Consider the following 16,911-nt stretch of genomic DNA (forward strand, 5'->3'; position numbering starts at 1 on the left):
GCAGTCCAGTCAATTGTGTGATTTTAGAAAAATAGTTTTTTCTCAGATTTACTTGTGGATAAGATGCAAAGTATGCCTGTTTCAATGGTCTTGCAGGGCCGTGTTGGGAAGTAAATGAAACAGCAAGAACTTGGGAGCTGGAGAGATGGCTCAGAGACTAAAGCGCTTTCTGCACAGGCATGAAGACCCAAGTTTGGATCCTCAGAACCCTGTAGTGTGCACCTGTAACCCCAGTGCTAACCAGAGACAGCCAGGTCTGCAGGACTTGCTGGCCAGTCAGCTTAACTGAGACAGTGAGTTACAAGTTCAGTGTGCGACTGCATCTCAAAGACTAAGGTGCAGATGATTCCAGAAAGACAACCACCATCAACTTCTGGCCTCCGCACATAGGCGCATGCACATGAATGCACAAACAAAAAAAAAAATTTAAAGGGTTAAAATTATACAAAGAACAAGAAATCACTTTGATAAAACTAAGTAAAACGGAAGTTGGAAAAACAAGTGGTATCATTGAGTGTTGACTGGCACTTTGCTAAACTGTCCTTCATTTTGTGTGTGTGTGTGTGTGTGTGTGTGTGTGTGTGCGCGCACGCGCGCGCGCGCGCGCGCGTGTGCTGGCACTCTGTCCATTTTTGTCATTTTGTGAATGACTATATATGGAGGACTGGGATTAAGCAACTTTGTCATCTGACTAGCACAGTCAGGAGTCTGAAATAGAAACCAAGGCATAGCTAAACTCATTTGTAAAGGCCAGAACCAGCACAACTTACTTCATGTGAACACTTAAAAGGCTCAACTGGGCTGTGTCATGTGCTATATTGCCCAAGTGAGGCCAACAGCAGAAATTTGAGCACTGCCTTCCAGGAGTGCACTGTGGAGGGAGGGGACATAGACTCAGACACATAGAGCCACGTCACTCTCTACACTGTGGGAGATTATGAACGTGCAAGTCTGTCGTTTCCTAACTAGAGCCCTGTCCCAAACATGATGTTCCTGAACAATGGGATCAACATAAGGGCCTGACTGCATCTAAGTACAGAAGGGATAACTTTCTGAGGAGTAAGAACAGACAGAGAAACTAGAAAGAGCTGGAGGGGAGACCTAGAAAAGCCAGTGTAGGTGCCACAGGCTGATGCGAAGGGTATAGGCAAGGTGCTCGGAGAGCAGGGTGACGGTTCTCCTCTGGGTGTGAGTGACACTCACATGAATCTGGACAAAAGTCAGGTGGGGAGCCATGGACTTGTTAACATGGGAGTGTTCCTTTCTAACTTGAAGCTTCCAGCTTCCGTATCTGAAAAAGGCTCCGCCCATTGGACTCCTCACAGTGAAGTGCATTTTTGAATCTGAAAGTCAAATGCTGAGGTCTGGCTACTTTGAGAGAGAAATATTATCACCAACCACAGCGGCTACGGTTGAGCCTGGTGCCATGTGAAGTACTTCATGTGCATAATTTCTCTCCACCTTCACCATGCAACTCTGAAACTTTTAGTCCACCCCTATTTCACAGATGTGGGAAACCAAGGATGTGACGGAGTTCCATCATTTACTCGGGGCCATACAGAAATGGGTGAAGGTGAAATTCAAAGCCAGGGCTTCCCTGGATAGGATCCTCCAACATGCGTATTCTGAGCTGAGCATCACCCTGATGCGAACTGCAAAGACAGACCTACAGAAACATGGCTATGGAGTGAACTTGCCTCATCCCCCAGCTCACGACCTCCATCCACCTTGAGTTAGGTGCCTTCCCTTACCCATCACTCTGCCAATATTGGCTTTGGCATACCAGGAAAGTGAGTAGAGACGGCTTGGCCAGGCAGCCCATCTAAGAGAACACTTTATTTCTCCAGCAGTGGGGCAGGATCCCAGCTCCAGCACCCGAGTCTCTAAATCCTGTTTTGAGCATCCTCTGACTGTTCCTGTCTCTTAGGCCTGCTTTTTCCTTATCTGCAAGGTAGCACTGGTGAGAACAGTGGTCACAGAGAAAGAAGGATGTGTGCTTTTCCCTGCTGACACGGGGCTGCAGGCAGATGGTCTAGTTACTCGGTGCCTCAGCCTACTCCTCCTTTGGGGATTTGGATGGGGATGAAGGACGTCCCAGACTCCAGGTAGGATGTTCCTGGCCGTTCCTAGGAGGTGAACTGAGTTGGCTTTCAGAGGAAGTGGCGGCAGCCTGAGTGGTTCCTCTCTGGGCATCGGGTGCATCTCAGTGTATGTTCTCATCATCGCCTGAGGACGCTGGGGAGCTGTGAGACATTGGGCAATGTTTCCTAGCCAACCCCTTCTTTAAAGGAGGAGGCTTGTGAAGGCAGTCTTGTGAATGGAGGAAGATGGAATAAGGAAAGTGGAAAAATGGGAGGGAGGGGCAGATGGAGGAAGGGGGGACAGAGGGACCAAGGGAAGACACCCTTGCCTATGGCCATGAAAACCTTGGACTTAGCCTCTGGGACACCACCAACCACGCTATTTTTGATTCTCAAAAGTACGGTTCAGTGTATGGAGGGGGAGGACTATTTGTCTCTGGCCCTCATCTGATTGAAAGAACGAGGTGCAAAGAAGTAGAGGGGTACAGGGAGATGAGCAGGGGACTCAATACAGCAGAGATGAAGTCATGCCCCCGCCTCCCCCATTCGGACTAGTGTGTTAGAAGGAGACAAGCTGGTAGACAAAGTACATAATATATTGCCCCAGCTACCTGTCCTGCCCTGGAGACTTGAATCTTGACTGATTTCCAGGCCTCTGCCTCTCACTGTGAAAACACCTATAACGATTGTGCCCCCCAGCCCGACCCACAACGAGAAATGAATGAACCAGAACAGACAACCCGTGCATTTCCTGGAAGGTACTTGCATAGATGAGGGGCAGAACAAGGCAGGCTGGATACACAAGGGCAAGCATGGGCTATGGGATTGTCCCCTGAGAAAGGTCAGTGGGCGGCAGCCTGGCAGCCACATGGAGGCCTGCTTCTTTGCCCACTCTGATATGCGAGGAGAGCAAGATGTGAACACGGACACTACCACAAAAGGGGCAGAGCAAGCGCACCTGAGGGCCTGGCCTGAGCTGAATAAAGTACAGGCCCTGAGGCTATTTCGCACTCTGGCCTGCTTCCCACGTCCAGCAAACACGCTCTGATGTCTTAAACCCAGGAGAGCTCCATCCTGCATTCACTCAGTACCTCCTGGAAGATGGGCACCATGAGGACCTCTGTTTCACACATGAGGAAACGGAAGCACAGCGCGGCTGAACACCTCGCTCCAGGTCACACAGCTATGAAGAGGCAGAGCTAGTACTTTAACACATGAGCCGATGAATCAGTGAGTGACTCAGCAGATGAATAATTGAACTATTGGGGAGGAGAAGGTTGAACAAGGGCACCCGCTAGGATTTCATAACTCTCGTTTCACGCTATCTCGGCGTGCAACCTCTGCGACTTGCTATCTCTGGATCAATTCATGGCATCCTCAATCCAAGCAACAGTTACGATCCCGTAGTTCAGGGCCAAAGACCAAACCTCCCTGACTGCACCCCAAGGATGGTTTCCAGCCAGGCTGCTTGTCCATATTCCAAACTCGCTCCACAGCCTCCAGGGCTTCCTCCGCTTTGTGGGTTTGGCACAGCATAGGGATCAGTTTCCTCTGTAAAATCCTGTACGTAGTTCTGGGCTCACAGCTGCTTCTATCAGTCAGCTCCAGGTCACAGGTACAGACAAGAAAACAGCGTGGTGGTGGTGGTGGTGGTGGTGGTGGTGGGGTTATGTGGGAGCCAATGCTTCCACTACAGAAGGCAGTTCTTTTTCTTTCTTTTTTATTTAGTGTGCGTGCATGTGGGGGGTGGGCATGGACGCAAGCGTTCACACGACATGGCATATATGTGGAAGTCTGAGGGCAACTTTTCTTTGGGAGTCATTTCTCCTGGGTTCTGTTTCTCCTGGGGTTCTGGAGACAGACAGGTCTTTGGGCTTGCCTGGCAAAGACTTTCACCCGCTGGTCTACTTTGCCAGCTCGGGGAAAGTATTTTCTATCCGAAGTGCCTATTGAGTGGGTGGCAAGAACAGCTAACAGCCAATCCTCTCTTCTCACTTCATTTTAATTTCCTTTTTGACCAAAAGATCACATCTTTACATTGAAGATGAGCCTTTGAAACTTCCAGGTCTGCTCCCCCACAGTGTAGTTCTTGGCTGTGGCAGCTAATATATTTCCCAAGCAACCGGCTTTCCCCCTCTGACCCTCCACCAGGTGGTAGGATTAGAAGATCTTCCACTAAAGGCACGACGCATCTTCCTGTCTTTTGTGAAGATGTTATTAAAAAGGAGGGTTTGCGAAGTCGCAGGCTTTCGCTCTTCAGTTCACTTGAAATGGAAGAGGTCGACCTCCCAAGGAGCCATCTAGGAAGCTGGGAGGCATTCTCTGTCTGGCTCTCAAACTAGATGCTTAGCTTTGCTCCAGTTCTTGGAGATTCGACATGGCTTTGGGCATCACTTGGTCCCCAGGGGCCATAGGTTATCTGGATTCAGTACATTCTAGCAAATAATAATAATAATAATAATAATAATAATAATAATAATAATAATAATTTTTAAAAAGCACTTACCATCAGAGACTTGAGATGGAAGTGAAGAGAGCAAATACAAGCGAGGCCAGAACCAACCAAGCCAACCCACGAAGCCTGATTAGAATGTGACTCTTGGGGTACACTGACAGCAAGTATCAGTCTACCAGAGGGTGAGGCTGTGGTCTTAGACTCAGGAGAAAATAAAGAGGGAGACTCAGGACCTCCATCTGACTAGGTAGTCCAAGCCCTGAGTCTATGGTCACTAACGCGCATGGCTCAGATGGGGCAAATCTAGGGACTGCGCTGGGAGCTGATGTAATGTCAGATTCGGTTCTGCTCACCCACAGCCCCCAAACCTCCTCAGTGCAGAGCAGCAGGGTACAGGACCACGCTCTAAGTACACGGCATGTGGTCTGGGTTTGGGCTCTGAAATGCACTGGGCTCTGAATGTGCCAGAAAATTCCAATGCTACCACTTTTGGCTGCGGAACTCTATCTACATCAGTGTCTTAACCTCTCTGACTCTCAGCTCCCAAGTTTCTGAATCAGTGAGAATGAAGTCAGAATAAAAGTACCGAGACCACTCAGGCTGCTGTGAAGCTCAGGGGTACGGTGTCAGAAGGGTCAGAAACTCCTACCAGGGAGCTTGCTTGCAGGCTAGGCCAAACTGGGTGATGATCATGGCTCTCTGTGGTCAGGTGAGAGCCCAGACACCTTACTTCCCTACTTTGTAGAAAAAGACACAGCTCTAAGACAAACCAAATGGCTCAGCAGGTAAGGGCCTTGCTACCAAGTCTGGCTACCTGAGTTGAATCCCCAGGACTCTCCCAGTGGAGGGAGAGAAGAGAAATCCAAGTGTTGTCCCTTGACCATCACAAACATGCCTTTATACGCTGACATCTCAGAGTCCCATGGTCTACATGTGTAATTGCAGAGTGAGAAGAACCTTTGTCAAAAGGTTTGTTCTGGGTAACTCAGAAAGTTACCCAGTCACAGATATTTAAGTCTATGGGAGCCGAGGTTGGCTGTTCCCAAGATGAAGGCTCCTTCAGGCCCTGCTATAGCCACAGTCCACCACAGCCGGGCAGAGGACCAAGGCCTTCATTACATGGCCAGTGAAATCAGAAGATTTACTTGAAGCTCCCAGCTAGTCTTTTTAGGATCTAAAGAAAGAGTTGTGGTTTTATTTTCTTCCCACTGACTCTTTTATTTCTGAAAAAGTAAATGGCCAATTAGACGAGTTGCCATCTTTCACGGGAGCCTCTTGAGCATGAAGCAGTATGTTGGAGTCATTCTACTTCAGTTAGGAAGGCCACAGGTTTGCTTTGTTTTTATTTTTTAATTTTTATTTATTTATTTTTAATTTAATTATTGACTTTATTGATAGTTTTTTCTGAAGAGTTTTCTACGAAGTGCATATGCACAGAGAGAACTTTTAGCCAATTGGCCACATTAGCGCCTTGTGCATTCAAAAGGAGTTTGGTTGTTTTGTTTTAATGAAGCCAAATCTATCACAATATAATCTATTTGGATTAGAGTTTTCTTAACTATGCCTAGTGAAATCCAAGGAAGTATGTTCTCTGCATATGCCAGCTGTCCCTTCCTCATGTCACTTTTTAATTCTACCACATCATTTGAAACTAATGTTATATTCAATTGTTCTGATGGTCTATCTATCTATCTATTATTTATTTATTTTGGAGAAAATGTCTTACTATATAGTCATGGTTGGCCTTGAACCCAGAGATTTACCTGCCTTTGCCTACCAGCTACTGGGATTAAAAGCATGCAAAATTGGATCAAATTGAATTTTTTTTTTTAATGAGCATTGATCGACTGGTGCTTTGCCTGCATGTATGTCTGTGTGAGGTTGTCGGACCTCCTGGAACTGGAGTTCCAGGCAGTTGTAAGCTGCCACATGGGTGCTAGGAATTGAATCTGGGTCGTCTGGAAGAACAGCTTATGTTTTTTAACCCCTGAGCCATCTCTCCAGCCCTGATTTTGATTTTTTTTAACCCTTATTTTACATTCTCTTTTAAAATTTCAAGCTATAGATGGGAGGGTGTCTCAGCAATTAAGAGCACATATGCTCTTTCAGAGGACCTGAGTTCAATTCCCAGCACCGGCATCAGAAGGCTCACAGTCACTTGGAAATATGGCTCCAGGGGGATCTGATGCCTCTGACCTTTGTGGTCACCTGTGCTCATGTGCACATATCCCCACAGAGAGACATACATATACATAGTTAAAAATAACAAACATAAATTTTAAAAAATCCTTTCAGACTTATACAGTTGAGTAACTTCAGTATTTTAGAGAAAAACAAAACAAAACAAAAACATGCCTAGAAAGAATCAGAAAAAATGTTCCAAATAACCCCAGACAAATTGAAAGGCACTTTTAAGATGCAGATATTCTGGTTTTATTATGTGATCTTTGGATGGGTTTTTCAAATGCCATTGTGGGACACAGCTTGTCCCCATACCAACTTGTCCAGAAATTAAACCTTAGGAGTGAAAAACTGACATTAGGTGAGCCAGGTGGCTCAATGTGTAGATGTGCTTGCTTCAGAGGACTTGAGTTTGAATTCCCAGAAGCCAAGCTCACCACCACTACCACTGCCACCACCATTATCACCACCATCACCACTATCCTACCACAACCACCACCACCACTAACACCTCTACCACCACCATTACCACTAGTAAAAGCTAAACAAGACTGTACATACCTGTAACCTCAGCATTGGGGGTCAGAGATAGGTGGACCCCAAGAGTTTGCTGCCCAGACAGCCTTGACAAAACAATTAGTTTCTGGATCAGTGAGGAACCCCATCTCAGGGCACTAGGGTAGAGAAGGTTGGGGGGAAACACCCCATGTCTGACTCTCACTTCTGAATGTACCACTGCTTGTGTTCTCACAGGTAGACACCCACACAGATGCACGCACCATCCACAAACACAAACACAAACACACATACGCAAAACCTCCAGCACTTGTTGGGCGATCCTTATAACCCAAGACGTACAGTGAAACTATTAATAAATAAACTTGCTTTTTACATCAGTTATACAATGTCCATCTGTATGACAAAAGATGAAACTGAGGCCAGGGTGCAGGTGAATGACCTGGTCGCTGAATGGAGGTCTCTAGTTGAGGTGTCCTGAAACCCAGGCAAGCCTTAACACTTCCCATTGAGAGTGAGTGGAGGCGAGACAAGCTGAGGTTGTGCAGGGTCTGCAGGGTTTGGATGTGGTTTCAATGGATCCTCTCGGGATCCGTGCTGGAAACCCGGCCCTCAGTAAACAGTGTTAAGGGAAGGTAGGACCTTTAAGGGGTGGGGACACTATCCCCAGCCCCACACTATCCCGCTTTTTGATTCCTGTTAGCTCTCCCTAGTGTCCATCATCCTTAATGCCATTAACCGGGACCTTAGCCAGGAAACCTCACCAGAGCATATGCCAAGCTGCTTGAATTCTCAACTCCCAATCCCATAAACCTAATAAACCTCTTTCCTCTACAATTTCTCAACCCCAGGCATTTTGCTTTATCGACAGAAGAGGAATAAAGGGCCTTGCTACCATCTTATCTTTGACACACTTGGGGGCAATCTGATACAATGGGTTAAACCAGGACTTTTAAGAATTCTAGGGTCTCCACCTAAGGGATTTACCCTCTAGCTTCTCACTGACAGTTGGAGAATCCTTGAACTGACCTACCAGAGTTAACTGAGACAACAGGTAAGGCCTGGATCTCCTCAGCTGATCCAGCTGGCCCTCTATACTTGACCCCACCATGTTCCCTTCTCAGGAAGCTACAGTAAAGACACTCACCCCCTTCAATGCCCCATGCCTTGCTTGCATCCCTGGCTTCTGGGAGGCTGTATTTCCAGAAGCTTGAAGGTGATCACAGGGGAGGTTGGATTAGGGCAAAGGGCTTGATTTCTTCTCCAGTCCCCGTTGCCTCTCCCCAGGGCCTCTGGGAATTTGTACTGCCAGGCTCTCTGGGATCCCAGCCCCTTCCTCTGCATCCTTTCCAGAGGCAGAGAGGGTACTGCGTCATTTCCTGATGAATTTCCCCCAGTTGCTGCCCAGCCTCTGGGAGAAAAAAATCCTTTATACAACCCTGCACGTGAATTTCCTGTCTAACCCTAAATGTCAAGATGTTTAAAACACTTCATACTTCGGAACATACACTAAACACTTAAGAAAAAGTAGATGCTACTGAAATCCTTCTTAGAGGGGCAAATAAGACATGCTTTCATAAACTTCTGCTCCCAGGCTCTTCCTAACTCCTGGGATAGAGGCCAGGAGGACCTTTTACTTTGCTGTCTCCTACTTAGGACGTGGAGGGTCGAGCATATGAGCCAGGACAAGAGTTCTAAGTCCCAGTCACCCAGTTTTCCCTTCTTGGATAGGCCCCCTGACTTGGGAGGCATCCCTACACCAGAGCCTTCCTGTTGTATTTTCATTCCTGTTGCTATAAGAGATACCTTGACCAAAAGCAACAGAGAAGACTCAAGGGTTGCTTTTCATCCACAGTTCCAGGCTTCAGTCAGCCACTGAGGCAAGAAACAAAACCGGGGATATACCGGAATGCGCAGATGCTGCTTGCTAGCTAATTTCCCTCTAACTTTCTCTTGTCTCATACAGCTCAGGATCTCCGTGGCTAGGGGATGATTTCACGCACAATGGGTTGGGTCTTCTTATTCCAGTTAGCAATAAAGACAGGCAAGCCTCCAAAGGAATGGCCATAGGCCAGTCTTATCTAGGCAGTGCCTCATTTGAGGCTCTCTTTGCAGTTAATTCTAGATTGTGGCACGGAGACATTTAAAATTCACCTTCATCCCATGCCTTGCCACCAGGATCATGGTGGTTAAGACTCAGTTCACTCTGGTCACCTTAAACTCGATCTAAGTTATCCTTCTCTTCCCAGTCAGCCTAGAGTGCTCTGGAACAGGCTACTGTCCCTGGTAACTAGCTAGTACTGGTAACAGTGCTTTGGGAACACTTCTCAGTCCCTGGTCTGACCACTTAGTAATTTATCACTTTTGTTCTATCGCAGGGAAGAAGGGCTTTTTAAAAGGTTTTATATAACTCAAAGGAACGAGAAATGCAGGCTCGTCCAGGGCAGCATGGGGAACGTTCAGAGAGGTTAATAAGCTGTTTTACCTTAAAATCAGCTGCCTATTTTGCAGGGTTTCCCTGTGAGTTTTCGGGAACTTTCGAACTCCATCGCACCATCTAGAACAGACTCATACCCCGACACCATCACTTCCTCTGATAAGTAGACTTCATTTGACTGGAACTTGAAGGCTCTGGAGCTTCCATGAGTGAACCTGTACATTCATCTCCTCTCTGTCCCCACAACCAAGTGGAGAGTCCCACGCACTCACTCAACACGTCGCACAGAGGTCCAAGGCCTGCCCTGTTCATCCAGCTAGCCTGTGGCTGTGTCCCCCTGAAAGCTAGCACTTTCTCCCACCGCTGACTGCGGTGTCCTTTAAACTCCAGCCTCCCAAATCTGTTGTTCAAATCTACATGGGAGGTATGTGTACAGGTGTATGTCAAATATTCAAAATAGAGCATTAAGATACATTTTCAAAGCAAATCCAGCACAGCCCCTCAGCTTCACGCACAACCATGGTGAGGCCTGTAGCCATACCGTTTGAGGATTTCAGCGAGGGCCCGGCAGGCTCTAACCATCCTAGCATAAAAACCAGCCAGAGAAAGGGACACAGTGAAGGACTCTGAGGCCAAAGCACCTAGTTCCTATCACCTCCAGTCGCCTCACCTCTTCCTGCAGAAGCTAGAGGCAGTCTGTCATCTTAGTGACTCTATTTTCTTGCATACACAGGATGTGACACTTTTGATATCTGTAGGACACCACTGAAGAAAAGGCATCGGCTCTGCTGTTGCAGACCAATAGCAGAAATCCTGAATTCCTGAGGCTTGGTAACCCCTAGGATTTCTTCTATGGACCCCTCAAGAAGAGGGGAATCACTGTCTGGTGGCCCTTCCAGCACAAGTGGCTTTTATTGTGTTAAATACCACACCCCCATAATTCCTTGTCATCCCATGTCTCTCCCCACAGAGTACTGAGATCTCCGGGACAGCAAGAGGTCAATGGCCATGTGTTTTTCCACTCGTGGTATCTCCGGCACCCTCTGAGGTATCTGGTACAAAACAAAGTCTCCATACACACTGGCTATCGTAGCAACCTAGCCGTCCCCACCAACGTAAGCTGAGAAGCAGCAAATTCCAGACTTTTCAATGATAGGTGACGATGGGTCTCCAAAAAGAACATCAAGAAGTGAGCCGATGGCAATGAGTGGGTTTGGAGATCAGGGAGCATAAAGGGTTAACATACCACTCTACTGCTGTTCCCCGGAGGTCACAGGTTTGCATTAAAGCAAATGGATTGAACAGAATAATGTCCGAGGCCACTTTCAGTTCGTGGACAAGGAGGTCACCCTGGTCTCCTTGCAATCTGCGCACAGAAGCCCCAAGACGTCGCAATAAAGGCACAGTCGGGTGTCAGAAACCATCTCTCAAAACCCAGTACTGAAAACTGGTAGCAAATACCTGACCAAGTGAGAGAGGGTTCAGAAAGACAGGAAGCCTCCCTGTCAATGAGAAGGGAGGCGCTTGTGACCTGGGGGTAACATGTTCCAGTCTCCCCAAGCAACCTAGTTCTGAGGAAGAATCTGAACAAACCTACGGAAGTTGGAGACTGTCTTCACAAAGAGGCCCCCAGTGACAGTCAACAGAGCACTGCAGCTGCTTCTTGTTCTGCCGAGTGAAACTGAGACCCAGGACCCAGGACAGTTTGGGTGCCACATTGCAAAGCAACTGAGCCTTGGCAATGAGCCTCAAAGGCAGGCTCTCACCGGGGTCACGTTGGGGTTCTTCTGACCAAATTAGAACACACGAGCTCTCAGGTTCTCAAGCTAGTGACGGGGAATGCAGTTTCCATGTGGGTCAAACGGACCTGAAAGTCTGTTTCTGGATTTATTCCGACCAGGCCAGCTCTCCGTGCACAAAGCAGTCACCGCCAAGTCCCCTAGAAGTCTCTCTTGTCACTGGTCTCACTTTCCAATTTTCAGTAATTTACAATCAGCCGAAGTTCAAGAAATATCACATAGAGAATTCTAGAAGTTTTAAAACAATAGGTTTGAAGCAACGCATATCGCTGGATATCACTCTAATTGTTCTATCTCATTGTTAGCTACGGTTAATCTTTTACTGTGCTTAGTTTAAATTTTGGACTTTGTCATAGCGCCCCATGGGAGCCAAGGTCTTGGATATCTATGGGGATCTTGGACAATACCTGGATAAGAGACCATGGTACAAGGACAAGTTGACTGATGGACTTTACTCTTTTCTTTTCTATTTGCTTTTTGGAGACTGGGAAGGGCTTGGGATGAAAGCTAAGGTTCAGCTTCCACAAAGCAAAAGCCCTGTCCAAACATAAACCCTTGAGCCATCAGCTCCAGTCAGGTAAATTGATGGGGGTGAGGGGCTGGGTGGGTATCAAAGGCACACATCTGGGGGTGGGGTCCTTCCTGGTGAGGCCTGCCTGACACTTGTTTCTAGGTCAGAGTCCTGACATGATAGGCCGCTTGGAGAAAGAAGAGATAGAGATTCACTTGTCACAAGGTCATAATGAGGATCTAGGAGCCCCCCCACCTTGGCATCCTTTTCTTCCAGGCCCACACGTGGATAACTTGATTCCCTGGGGGGATCAAGGACTCCTGACATTGGTGAGAGTCAACTGCTCAGAGGTCCCAGCCTGAGGAGTATGGGAGTGGCGGCAGCCAGCGCCTGCAGATCTGACCGGCACCGGCACCACCCACAAATAGCTCAGAAAAAAGTCAGCTTCTGCTTGGTGCTGCAGAACCGAGCTGAGGGGCGCTCACACCCTTAAAGAAACCTCCCTGGTCACTTCCTGCGACACTTCCTGTTTTCTAGCTCCAGATCTGGTCGAATGTTGCCGCCTGAAGCAAAGTCAGTGTGGGGAGGGAAGCTCCTGCTAAGCCCAGGCCCTGGCTGTGATGGTCAGTATGATCTCAACAAATAAGGCTGGAGACGGAAATGAAAGAAAGGACAGGGAAGAAGTCCACTGTTAATTCTTTCATTTCTTTAGTCAGCTCCTGCCCACATCCACGCACACGCAGAAGCATACTGTAAGCCTATGTTAGCACGGTACACATCCACACACAGTCATGCGTAATATCTACTCTGCAGGACTCATTATGGAGCCTGTAGTAACGGCTCCACTTTACAGAAAAGGAAACTGAGACTCTGAGAGGCGAAACCACACGTTTACAGCGAAAGGCTCCATCCTACTACATCCAATTTTAGGCACACGCAGGAAACACAGAACGGTGAATTTTAGTTATTGTTTTTCAGCCAATCACGGAAGTTCAGAAAATGACAAGACTTTGGTGTTTGGGGCAGGAAGGGGAAGTACACCGAGGCTCAGGGGCCCAGCCCTGAGGCTTTGGTCTCCCTTTTTCATAGCTTAGCCTAGCCGTTGTTTCCAAAGAAGCCGGCAGGGGGCAGTGCATCTCTCTTTTTCAAACGTGGGGGCGCTCTGGGCCATTATCCAAGAAAGAAAACCAGGGGACACCACCCGCAGTTTCCAGAAACACGCACACAGGTTTAGCGAGGGAGGTAGTAGGTGCTCAGCGCGCTCCTAGAAGCCAGTGGATGAATTTAAATTTAGTAGTAATGGTAAGGGACGAGGGGTGTTCTGACTCCGGTCAGAGCCTTCTGTCCTAGGGGCCTTATCACTGAGTACAGTATTAGCACCTATTATGTGCCAGGAGCGACGACAGAGATTGCATAGCCTCATCCCTACTAGCAGTTTTTCCGCTCCGGAGAGCCCCTCACCTGCCGCAAAGAGGGTGGGCGCTTCGGCTCACTACAAGTCCATGTGGGCGTGGGGACGCGCGACAGTGGTAAACTAGGAGAGGAGAGGGTGCCCCATAAACACAGTGAAAGTCTGGAAAATGCCTGATGTGGCAACTGAGCGAGCTTGTTCCTGTCCTCGGGGTCACTGATGTCTCCTGGGAATCAACCTCCGAGATGCCGTGGCCAGCCCAGCCCCCACCCATTCGCGCACTCCAGAGTGCGCACGTCCTCTCGGAGTGCCACTAATTCCTACTGGCGGTAGGAGCTGGCTAGGACCCTTCTTCAAGAGGCTGGAGAAACTCCAGGTTTCAACAGACGGGGTGGTGGGGGAATGGGTCCGGGCACCCTTTCCTAAAACCTCGCCGTGAGGCAAGGAGAAAACGCCTTACCTATACCACGACGGGGGCACCGGTCTACTCAATGCCCATTTCGAGTTCGGACGCGCTGCCTCCCGCAAGGTCATGCTCAAACCTCCACAAACAAACAAACAAAAACTCCGAGGGTTGAAAGTTGCTTGCGCAACGGTCCCATTCGGAGCTAACAGTACTCGCCTTGTCGTTTCCCCACCCTGGTGCACTTATCAGAGGGGCGGACCGTGCCCTGCGCTGGTCACGCTATGGAGATGCAGACAAGTTGCTAACTTTTGTCACATTATTTCTTGGCAGTTGCGGTGTTCAACGGGGTTGGAGCAGACTCCCAAGTTTCAAGTTGCCTTCTCCGTGCTCCCTTTGCCCACGTTAAGCCACCCACTTTCCAATACACCTTATCCAGTTGTCCTGTCCTAAGCGCCAACTTCTCCCAGAGATCCGGGGCAACGGGGGATTAGAGGTGTCCTGGGGGCCAAAAGCCTCCTCCCGGCTCTGCGCCTGCTCACAGCGGATTGGGATACTCCATCCGGATACTGTCCCACTACCTCTGGTCTAAATAACCAAGGGCCTCCAAGCGTCCCCCACAGTGTCCCAGCCCAAGACCTCGGTTTCTCTAGAGAGTGTGGGCAATCAGCGCCTGATGGAGTCTCCTACCCGCGGCCCGGTTGGGGATCTACTGCGGTACTGGGTGCAATGTCACCGCGGCCGCTCCGGGAATCGCTGTCTCAATCACCGTAGGCTCCCCCACTGAGCTCCGGGAGGCTTCTTCAGTAAGCGCCAAAGAGCCTGGAACGCCAGAGCTGGAGTCTCTTCCCTGACACTCTTCCTGAGACCACTGTGGTGGCCATGACTGAGACAGAGATCTCTCTCCTCGTGTCTCCTCTTGGCGCCTAGGGTCTTAGGTCTTAATCCCACTGTCATACCTTCCTAGCCCCTTCCCCACCCCTTCTATTCCGAGGTCCGGACGATCACCTCTACACTTAGAGAACACATGCGAAATTTCCCGAGCCCCAACTCGCGAGGGGGAGCCGTCCCTGAGGCACCCGGACAGCGACCAGCTGGGTGCGCACTCACCCAACGCCGGAGACACGCCGGAGTTACCCGGCTTGGGGCACTTAGGAGGTTCGGAGGGGTATCTAAGGAGATGTGTCCGGGATACTCACCCCGGCCAGCTCACACCTCCGGGTCCTCCTCTACCTCCTCTTCTGCCTCCTCCTCTCTCCTCCCTCCGGTCTAGGGCTCTTTGTCTTTGCAAAGTGTCGAAAGTGTCTGGCATAGTGGGCTCCGCCGGCGGAGGCTAGCGCCGGGGAAGCGGGAGGCGGGGTGAGGATGGGAGCGGCCTCTGGAACACCTTCCCCCGGGTGTAACGGGAGTCGGAGGCGGGGCGTCCGGGGAGGGGCCACCTTCTCCCGCCGTTGGGACTAAGCGGCGACTTGGGCGCGCCCAGCCCCGCGGCCGCCTCCGCGGCGCGCAGCCCTCCCCTTCCTCCGCCCAGCGCCCGCCCCTCCGAGCCCCGGCGCCCCTTCGCCCCTCCCGCCGGCCTCGGCTCGGCTTTCCCCTTGCTTGGGGCTTCCTGCGAGCCCAATATAGCACTGTCGAGCCACGTGGACCGCAGCGGACTGGGTGGAGGCCGGACCGGCCTGAGGGACGCCGGAGGAGGCGACGCGGGCACTGAATCACCGCCCCAAGAGAGGGTCTCTGCAGGAACAGCGGGCGAGGCTAGGGACGAACTCCTGGAAGGCCTAAAGCCCGTGGGGTCAACTCCAGGGACTAGGCGATGGGCGTGCACCGAGAGGACTTGGGTGGAGGTGCCCAGAAGAGCCCCAGTCCGGTGCGCGGTGGAGAGAGGTGGTGATCCCTCTGCGGGTGATCGGGCTGAGCCTCCGTTTCCTCTAAGGGCGTGGGACTTGAGGTGGGATTTAGGGAGGCTGGGGGGAGGGGCACGGCGGAATAGGGATCGCGGACACTGGAGCCTTGGTCCGCGCGGCCAGGACTCAGAGCCGCAGAGCCTGGCGCTGTAGCATCCACATCCCCGCCCTTCCTGCCTGCTCGCGGCGTGGATGGACAGGCAGCCGCGCGGTCCCAAGCTGGGCTTAGTGGGAACCTGAGTTAGAGCGGTCCCCAAAGCAGTTTGGGGCTGGGGATTTGGTTTGGTGATTAGCCTTGCGGTTTTTCTGGCCCTCCTTGTTTTAATAGAGAGGTGAGGCTAGTGGAGACGGAATTTACCGAGTGCGGGTCGTAGATCCTAAACAGTAGGTTTAAAAAAATATTTCTAAAATGTAGGTTATTAGTTCGTGTCCTCTCACTGGGACTATCTCTTCTGGAAACTTTTCCGTGAAATGTTAAGAGGAGAGGCAGGGCGCGCAGGGGTCTTTCCGTTTTTCATCTGAGCCTGCTTCTGGGGACAAACCTTTGCAGTGGAGAAGGCTAGGGCTGCCTAACTGTTCATTCATCGAAAGGAGATTGTAATGTGGGGGAGAATTTGCGGCGCTTCTTCCCAACTGTGTGATCTTGGGTTCATTGGGGGATGTCCTGTTTCTTAGGTCTGGTGCCTTGACGTCCTCACTTGCAAGTAAATAGCCCTAGTTAAGGCGGCGTCTGTTTGCTAGGGTTTGTTGTGCTGAGCAAGTGGCTACAGGCACGCAGAGCTCACGAAACTGTCCTTGGCATCTTCTAAGAGCTCAGTCCAAGTCGGCAGCTTGAAGGAGGAAGGAGTGGGTTTTCAAAGTGCTCCTGACCTGCCTACAGAGGGTGGAGGCGTTATGTAAAACCCGGGGCAGTAGAATTGATTAGAAGGGAGAAAGACAAAATAAACTGCCAGAAAAGGGAAGATAGGAAGGAATAGAGACCCACAAGTCCCACTTCGCGGGGGGTGGGGGCGTTATGAACAAGGACTCCTTCCTTCAGTTGAGCCTTCCTGGGGCCTTATTTGCTACTTGATTGCCCCTTCTCTCTGGGAATTTGAGAGGAGGGGTCTCCGAGGTGTTCTGTGACCTGTGCTAAGTCCTCTTCCCTGCTGTCCTAGGTTGTTTTAGGTTGCCATGCCTGACGGAGTGAGATTCTTGTCCCTTGGAAGAATCT

General features: G+C 50.0%; 1 protein-coding gene across 4 annotated transcripts in view; it reads right to left on the bottom strand.

Annotated features, from left to right (window-relative positions):
- St3gal1 (ST3 beta-galactoside alpha-2,3-sialyltransferase 1) overlaps nucleotides 1-15,180 on the bottom strand; it is a 76,519-nt gene extending 61,339 nt beyond the window's left edge. The window contains exon 1 of one of the 4 annotated variants that reach the window (XM_087898832.1): nucleotides 14,994-15,180. The gene's annotated coding sequence lies outside the window, so the exon portion shown is untranslated. Of the gene's footprint in view, nucleotides 1-8,380; nucleotides 8,524-13,851; nucleotides 13,977-14,904 lie in introns of those variants that run through there. The other 3 variants (XM_087898833.1, XM_048457405.3, XM_048457403.3) reach the window with 3 other exon arrangements.
- Nucleotides 15,181-16,911: the final 1,731 nt, after the last annotated feature.

Source organism: Myodes glareolus, chromosome 19 (genome assembly GCF_982192425.1).
Source record: "Myodes glareolus chromosome 19, mMyoGla1.1, whole genome shotgun sequence".
Lineage (NCBI taxonomy): Eukaryota > Metazoa > Chordata > Mammalia > Rodentia > Cricetidae > Myodes > Myodes glareolus.